Here is an 8,793-nt window from a genome sequence, read left to right on the forward strand (position 1 = left end):
CCGAACCCACAAACCGTGAGATCATGACCTGAGCCGAAGTCGGCTGCCCAACCGACTGGGCTACCCAGGTGCCCCCATCATTGGCAATTTCTTAGGGCTAGACAGATTTGGATCAAATAGTGATGGCATCATTTGCTAGTGGTTTTAAATTGGCTTAGGTAGTTTAACCTCTTAATCTCCACTCTGCATTTGAAAAATGGGATTTTACACACCAGGATTATGAAGCTTAAGCAGAATAATGCTGTCCTTACCACAGACCCCATGCTACTTCCTATCTTTTCCTTCTACTAAACAGAAAATAAAAAACATTTCTTCTGAAATACAAATGCTAATGTCCTCTCTGTATCCCTCACCTTCCTTAAACCTCTTGGTCATTCAACCATTAGTGAAAATTAATTCAATTGTAATTAAATCAAAAGTTGCTGTCCCAGAGGTGGGAACTTGGTTCTGTTTCCATGTCGTTCTGCTGGATGGCAGTGACTGCCGGGAGTGCTCAGTTAGGGAGGGTTTTGAGGCCAAACATTGGCACAAACGGAAGGAGCCTGCCGGGCACCAGAGAAAGCCATGGGCACACATGTGTCAGCATCTGACTCACTGGTTCACATGTTGGTTGTGTGCTTGCTGTGTGCTGGACATTGTGCGAACGCTGAGCACATACAACAGAGGCCTATAGGTGGCATCAGGGAGGGCTTCTCCTAGGAATGGAGACCTAAGCCATGAGGAGCAGGAGTCAGGCTTCTCTCGTTACTCTCTTAGTGAAGGAAAATCAGGGTTCGGAGAGAGAGAACACGAAAAAAGTAAAGTGGAAGATGAAGAGGAAGGGGAGAGAATAGAGGTAGCAATCTGGAGATGTCAGCTGTCCATCTCACAAGATCCACCTTTCCTTTTGTTATTCCTGGTTTACTTTCCCTGATGAATCCAGATCAGCTGGGCATGGTCGCATACCAACACTCTACCAGTGCTTTGACTAAACACATGGATAAGATCTGGCACCTGTTCTCAAGAAAATGGCCCTGAAGTTAGGGGTAAAGGGTAGCCTTTGAAGTACAGTTCATGACCAGGTGTAATCCCTGTATGGTGCTGTGTGGCATCACACCTCCAGAGCATTTTGTGCTTTTACAAAATGTGCAGTTTATAACTGGTGCCATGAGTTATGTAGTCTTTATAATTCTCCTGGGCGGTTATTATGATTGTCTTATTTTTCAGAAAATCCCACCGAGATGAGAGTCAATCATCTTGGGGATAACCTTGGGACAATGACAGAATAATCCTTCCGACTCAAGATCTGAGACACCTTCAGCTCTCCCAGAGCTGCCTTGTGACTACCCAACCAGGGCAGGGGGCTGGCACTGGGCTCAGGATGTCAGCAGAGTCATGGAGTGTGGCCGATGAGCATGGGGTGCATGGAGAGGGGAAGCAGGAGCCCCGCCAAAAATCTGGGTTGTGATTTCACTGCAAAGGGCCTTGAATTCTAAGCGCAGGAGTTTGGATTTTATGCTTCCAGTCATGCTGCTGGGAGAATGTTGACGGAGAACAGATTAAGCTGCTCCCTGCTGGCAGCTGCTTGGTAGTTCGGTTTGTTTCTGCCTAAGGTAACATTTTTTGGTAGACAGAATGTCATTATTAATTACAGGCTTTGTGATATTTTCAAGTGAGCATCTGAAGAATAATTAGAAATTAAATTGGGCCTGAAACAACAATGTCATATTTAGCAAGAACGTCTTTATTATTATCTTAAGTCACTGATGATTCAGGTGGCATCCTCATTTAGAAAGGTACCAAGGATTGAGGTGCCTGGGTGGCTCAGTCAGTTAAGTAACCGACTCTTGATTTTGGCTCAGGTCAATCTCACAGTTTGGGGGTTTGAGACCCATGTTGGGGTCTGTGCTGACAGTGTGGAGCCTGCTTCAGATTCTCTCTCCTTCGCTCTCTGCCCCTTTCCTACTCTCTCTCTCTGTCCTAAAAATAAGTAAACATTAAAAAAACATTTAAAAACTCTTAGAAAGGTAGCAGTGATGATTGTTCGTGCTCAGTTAGCATTTTTTTGTAGATATTTTCAACACTCAAGATCGTTAAGTAGCAGTATTCTTATTTTCCTTATTTTAATCTATTTAAGTTTTAGAAAAAAAGTTACAAAAATTTTTTTACGTTTATTTACTTTTGAGAGAGAGAGAGACAGAGGCATGAGCAGAGGAGGGACAGAGAGAGAGGGAGACATAGAATCCAAAGCAGGCTCCAGGCTCTGAGCTGTCAGCACAGAGCCCGACCCAGGGCTTGAATTCACAGACCGTGAAATCAGGACCTGAGCCAAAGTTGGTTGCTTAACTGACTGAGCCACCCAGGCACCCCAATTTAATTATTTTTAAAAAGTGTTTTAGAGATGGTGATTCATCTGAAGATGATTCAGTAAAGATCACTGGAGTAGGTAAGCTCTCCATTTGAAAAAAATCTGTCTTCTCTCTCTTTTTTGTCTTTAGCAAATTTAGAAAATGTCAGATAATACTGGCTGACTGTTCTTTCCATATAAGGCTGCAGCTGAGATTTTCCAGATTCATTTGGAAAATAAAAATATAAGTAAGTCATTTCAGCTTTCAATCCCATTCCTTCCCACCCCCTCAAGGACCTTTCTCAATCAGCTCCCCCTCAGCTCATGTGTTCATCAGAACTCTTGCCCAGGCATCTTACTAAACCTCCCTCTCTGCTTCCCGTCATTGCCAAACTCCTTGAAAGTGTGGTCGACATCTGGGCGGTCGTGCATCCCTTCACCCTGAATTCTGAATTGCCTCCTCACCTTCTGTTTTTAAATTTTTTTATGTTTTATTTATTTTTTGAGAGAGAGAGAGAGAGAGAGAGAGAGAGAGGGAGAGAGAGACAGTGCGAGCAGGGGAGGGACAGAGAGAGAGAGGGAGAGACAGAATCCAAAGACAGGCTCCAGGCTCTGAGCTAGCTGAAGGCACAGAGCCTGACATGGGGCTCGGACCCATGAACTGCAAGATCATGACCCGAGCCAAAGTCGGATGCTCAACCCACTGAGCCACCCCGGCACCCCTGCCTCGTCATCTTCTAAGGACCTTTCCTCAAGCCCCATTCCTACCCATCTTCTTTCCTGAAGGACTCAATATCATTACGCACTTTCCCCAGACCTCTAGAAACTCACTTCCTAATTGGTTCTGACTATTCCCTCTTTGCTTCTCATCTTCTTCCTCCTGTTTGCTACAAGGGGGTGTTCTGCCTGGGCTCCATCCTTGGTCTTCTCTCCATGCTCTCTACACTCCTTCCTCTACAGAACTGAATCTACACCAGTAACTCTCAGCCTGTATCTCTCGCCCAAACTCTCCCGCAACTACTAGTCTTGTAGACTCAACACCCTCATCCGGCTGTGCTGCAGCATGTCAAAGTTGACCTGTTCAAAATTAAAGTCTGCGTTGCAGGTGGCTTCTCTGCCTACGGAGATGCCAGCCCATCTCAAAGCTGTCTCATTCATAAATTCTTCCTTGATCCCAACATAAATTCTTCCTTGATCTCAATAATCTCAGAGCCTCCAAAGCACTTTGTTCAAACTTCTCATGGACGGCAATTATCCTAGACCGAGTGGTCTTATAGTTTTTTCCATAATATCTTATTACTAAATAGCTTTGTAACGCTTCTGCCTTAATTTTCTCATCTGTAAAACAGGGCCTTCAATGTAAGGTACTCATGAGAATTAATATAAAGTGTTTAAAACAATGCCTGGAATAAAATAAGCCACTCCGTAAATTTAGTTGTTGCTATTACCTCTATACTAAGAACTCTTTAAAAGCAAGAACTTGTGTTTTACTCCTCTTTAAATCTCTTGGAGCACCTAGCACTGTAATCACACAAAAAAGATGCTTAAGATATTATTTAAATGGATAATAGGAAAGAGTCCATATTTAGAATTTTTAAAAATATATAATTCACAATCTTCTGCAGGTCAGGATTTATTAGGAAAAAAATACTAGAGGAAAAAGGCAACTTCCTCAGGGTCTCATACTTTTATATCTAGGCCAGTAGGGCAAGAACTGACATCCATGATGACATTAATGATCATTACTTTTACAAGACACTGAAGGACATCTTGAATCACCAGATTGAATTGTACACAGTTAAAGTTTGGTTCTAAGTTAATTTTATTATACCTAAATTATTACTCAATTATTATTTAAAAATGGTAACTCTTACTTAACCATGATTTTAAAGTTGTTTTCTCCCACTTAGCGGAAACAAAAGCCATGGGCTACATTCCATTAAGCAAAAAGGAAGACGGGATCAATTTGTCATCAAGAGATTAATAGAGCGGGGGCGCCTGGGTGGCTCAGTTGGTTGAGCGTCCAACTTCGGCTCAGGTCGTGATCTCACAGTTCGTGGGTTTGAGCCCTGCGTCAGGTTCTGTGTTGACAGCTAGCTCAGAGCCTGGAGACTGTTTAGGATTCTGTATCTCCCTCTCTTTCTCTCACCCTCCCCTGCTCATGCTGTCTGTCTGTCTCCCTCTCTCTCTCATAAATAAATAAAACATAAAAACAAAAGAGATTTATACTGTGATAGATTCCCATGATGCGGGGCTTGAACCTATAAACTGTGAGATCATGGCCCAAGCTGAAGTCAGATGCTTAACTGACTGAGCCACCCAGGCGCCCCTTAAATTCCCTTTTGATTTCCTCTTTGACCCAGTGATTGTTCAGGAGTGTATTATTTAATTCCCACATATTTGTGAATTTTCCCATTTTCTTGCTTTTAAGGATTTCTAGATTCCTCCCATTGTGGTCAGAATTGATACACGATATAATTTTTATCTTAAGTTTGTTAGCACTTGTTTTGTCAGCTAATATGTGATCTACAATGGAGAATGTTCCATATGCACTTGACAAGATTGTGTATTCTCCTGCTGTTGGGTGAAAGGTTCTGTATATGTCTGTTGGGTCTATTTGGCCTCTAGTATTTGCTGTTTAAGTCCCTTGGTTCTTTCAATCTTTCTGTCTGGATGTTCTGTCCATTATTGACTGTGGGGTGTTGAAGTCTCGTACTATTATTGTTTGTTGTCAGTTTATACTTTCAGATCTGTCAACATTTGTCTTACATGTTTAGATGTTCTGATACTGGATGCATATATTGTTACAATTGTTATACGTTCCTGTTAAATTGGCCCTTTCATTATTATATAATGACCTTGTCTCTAAATACAGTTTTTGACTTAAAGTCTACTTTAGCAATGAGTTTCATACTTGAGTCTCTTGTAGTGCTGTTTCGTGTCCTTTCATTTCTACTTGAAAATCCCTCTTTAACAGCCAGAAGGAGCTCATTCTAGTAGAATTCCTTTGGCAGGTAACTGTGGCCTAGGACACAAAAGAATTCATTTCAATTTATTCATCAAAGAACAAGTGAGGTAATTCCGTAATATGGAATGTATCAAAAAGGAAAAAAAAATCATTTTTAGGAGCTTGAAGATGGTGCCCAGGATAAAGCAGTAGAGAAGCAGGCTGGAATCTGAAGGCAAATGGCCCTTTGCCTGGATCAGCAGAGCACTGAACCACTACTCCATTGGCTAACACCAAAACACCGGTGGTGGCTCTTTTACGTCCCCTACCTCTTCTCTATACTCTAATGAGAGTGCCAACATTTGGGTGCTGGGAGCTCTCTTCAAGAACAGTGTGGTGATTACCGGAACTCTGGAGTAGTGAAGTGAGGCCCAGCAGTCAGCCACACTCAAGTACCTTTGAGTAAGAAAGAAGCCAGTCCACTTCTTTTCAGCAGTAATTCCCTAGTGGGGAACAAGTGGAGAAATAGATCTGGGCTCTACACAGGAGGAAGTCTTCACAAAGGCATAAGGGCCATTGTGAGGCCCGGGGTGCTGGGAAGGGTTGAATTGTGTCCTGCCGAAAAGAGACCTTGAAGTCCCGAACCCCAGTACCTCAGAATATGACCTTATTTGGAAAATAGGGTCTTTTATAATCATATTAAAGTGAGGTCATGAAGGTGCACCCTAATCCACCATGACTGCTATCCTTATGAAAAGAGGAAATCTGGATACTGAGGGGAAATCATGTGAAGACACACAGGGAGGAGATGGCCATGTGCCTGGACTGATGTATCTAGAAGCCAAGGAGCACCATGCATTGCTGGCAACCGCCAGAAGCTGGCAGAGATAAGGAAGGATTCCCCCCTAGAGCGACCAGAGAGAACATGGCCCTGCCAACACTTTGGCTTCAGACTTCTAGCCCCCAGAACAATGAGGGAGTAAATTTCTATTGCTTTAGGTCACCCAGTTTTTGGCATTTTGTTAGAGCAACCCCAGAAAACTAACATAGGTGGGGAAAGAGCAGAGGATGTATGATCTGTTCTACTCCCCTTACTCCTGACATGATCCATAAATCGTCCCACAGCTACTGTGTCTCTCTACCCTGTGCTTGTTTGGCTCATTCACAGGTTGTAAAAATTTTGTGCTGTGCAAGGCTTTCACGATGACCTCACTCACACTGGGTCCCTGGGAGATCCTGTTCTTGGTCTTCTTTCTACCTGTTCATTGGGTCCTCACGTTATATCCATCGTCTCGAATATCATGTTGACTGACATTATGTGCCCCACGCTCCATTTGGTAAAAATGTATGTTCATACTTACCACTTTGTAAAGACAGGGGTTTCCTCAGGAAACGTTCTCCACCCCTGCCAGCAAATGGAATTCCTCCTTAGATCCTCGTGATGCACGGCTGCTTATGAAAGGAATTCTGGGGGGCGCCTGGGTGGCTTAGTTGGTTAAGCGTCCGACTTTCGCTTAGGTCATGATCTCGCGGTTCGTGGGTTCGGGCCCCGCGTCGGGCTCTGTGCTGACTGCCAGCTCAGAGCCTGGAGCCTGTTTCAGTCTGTGACTCCCTCTCTCTCTGACCCTCCCCTGCTCACGCTGTCTCTCTCTCTCTCTCTCCTAGAAATAAATAAAACATTAAAAAAAATTAAAAAAAAAAGAAAGGAATTCTGGGCTAACAGGAGGAAGGAAGATGCTGCAAATGTATATGAAGAGGGGAGGTTAATTCTACACAGTAAAGCCATTAATAGGAAACTTCATCTCAAAGGGTTAGAGATTGGAAAGCATACATGGAAAAAAAAGATCCTCTTCTGTATCTAGTAATCATAAAGAATGGCAGGCACCAAACCCACTTATTATCGTCCTCCCCCATACCAGGTCTTCTGGGATTTCTATCCTGAAAAATGGTATTGTGTTCTCCTGAACAGCGAGTCTTAGACAGAGCTGGGCTAGGGCGAGGCAAGTGAGCTGCAAAATTTGAGGAGGGTCAGGGGTAGCCTTGGTATTGAACCCCCACATCTAGTCAATCAATCACCGACTCTGATCCCATTTCCCTCCACATCATCTCCTAGCGGCTCCTCCGGGCACAGTGGATGCTTGGCATGTTGGGCTTATAGAAAGGATCAAGACAGGTGAATTTCTCCCTTAAATTCTCAATGTAGCTGCCTTAGTAGAGCCCGAGTCATTGGTTTGCTGTTAGTTATGTTACAATTGGCTCCCATAGTCTTCTACTCTCCAGTCTCCTGCACCCTCAGTGTGTTCATGTGATTCTCTGAGATCTAAAAATTAAAGCTCAAACTCCTTAGCATTCAAGTTTCTTCCTAGTGGTCTCAACACAGCCTTTCATCCTCACCCCAACCACCTTACAACCCAGTTGAGCTTGTCACTTACCATCCTCGGCATATGCCATGTACTTCCATGACTTAGCATCTTAGGTGATGTTCTTTCTTTGTACTGGGTTGAACCACCTTCTCCCATCTGGAAAAAGCCATACCAGGATCCAGCCGCAAAGCTCACCTCCTCTCTGTTGCTCCAGTCTTAGAAGCCAGCTCTAATTTCATGCCGCCTTTTATTTAGTTAGCACTTTTCCCATGGCCGCCTCCCATCCCCCCCATAGTGGCTGTTGACACAGTGTCCAGTTGCCATTATGGTCGTCACACCACTTTGTACAGAAGGGTACCTCCGTAAGTGCTTATGGAGGCCAAGCGTAAAACTGGTCAAAGGCGGCTTTTTGTAAGTTACTGTTCCTTTTTTCTCCCACTACTTTTATTTCTCTCACTGCTACTATTTCATCTACTTCTTGCTCATCATTTTGACTCTGGATCCTAACAGTGAAATAAAAGTGTGCAAGTGGATTTTTATGAAAAGCAGAAAGCAATCGTTAGAAGATCTGTCTTGGTGATGGCAGGAACTGTCGTCTCTCTAATTCATAGCCCTCTTCTCAGTGCTTGGTACCCAGTAGGTGCTCAAGAAATAGTTACCAAAAGAGTGACTTCCTAGCAAATGTATTGTTGCATATTATTATAAGAAGATTATTTATAGAAGGACTTATGTAAAAAAAAAAAAAACTACTTAAAATAACTACATCAGTCCCACAGAGTACATGAAGAGTGTTTTCCAGTTTTACTACTTTGTAGTGACTTCTATAAAGAACCCAAAGGAGCCATATACTGAGTTGAAGTTGGACCACGCGGTCCTGAAGACAGGAATAAAGTGAGCTCTTGGCCTCAGGCTTCTCGGCCTGTCCTCAGAAGATTCTAGCTTAGAACTTTTACATTTGCTCGTAAGATCACAAGAAGAGAGGGAGAAGGTTTTACATTTAGTAACATTTATTTATGCATTCAGTATCAAGTACATAAGTGCAAATATCCAGAGTCCATAATTAAGTCCATTAGGAACTACAGAGAAAGTAATACAAATCGTAATAAAGTTAACATGCTGGTACTTTTTTTTTTTTACCATACATTTAAATTAGCCTG

This window comes from Crocuta crocuta, unplaced genomic scaffold (genome assembly GCF_008692635.1).
Source record: "Crocuta crocuta isolate KB4526 unplaced genomic scaffold, BGI_CrCroc_1.0 scaffold10, whole genome shotgun sequence".
Classification (NCBI taxonomy): Eukaryota; Metazoa; Chordata; class Mammalia; order Carnivora; family Hyaenidae; genus Crocuta; species Crocuta crocuta.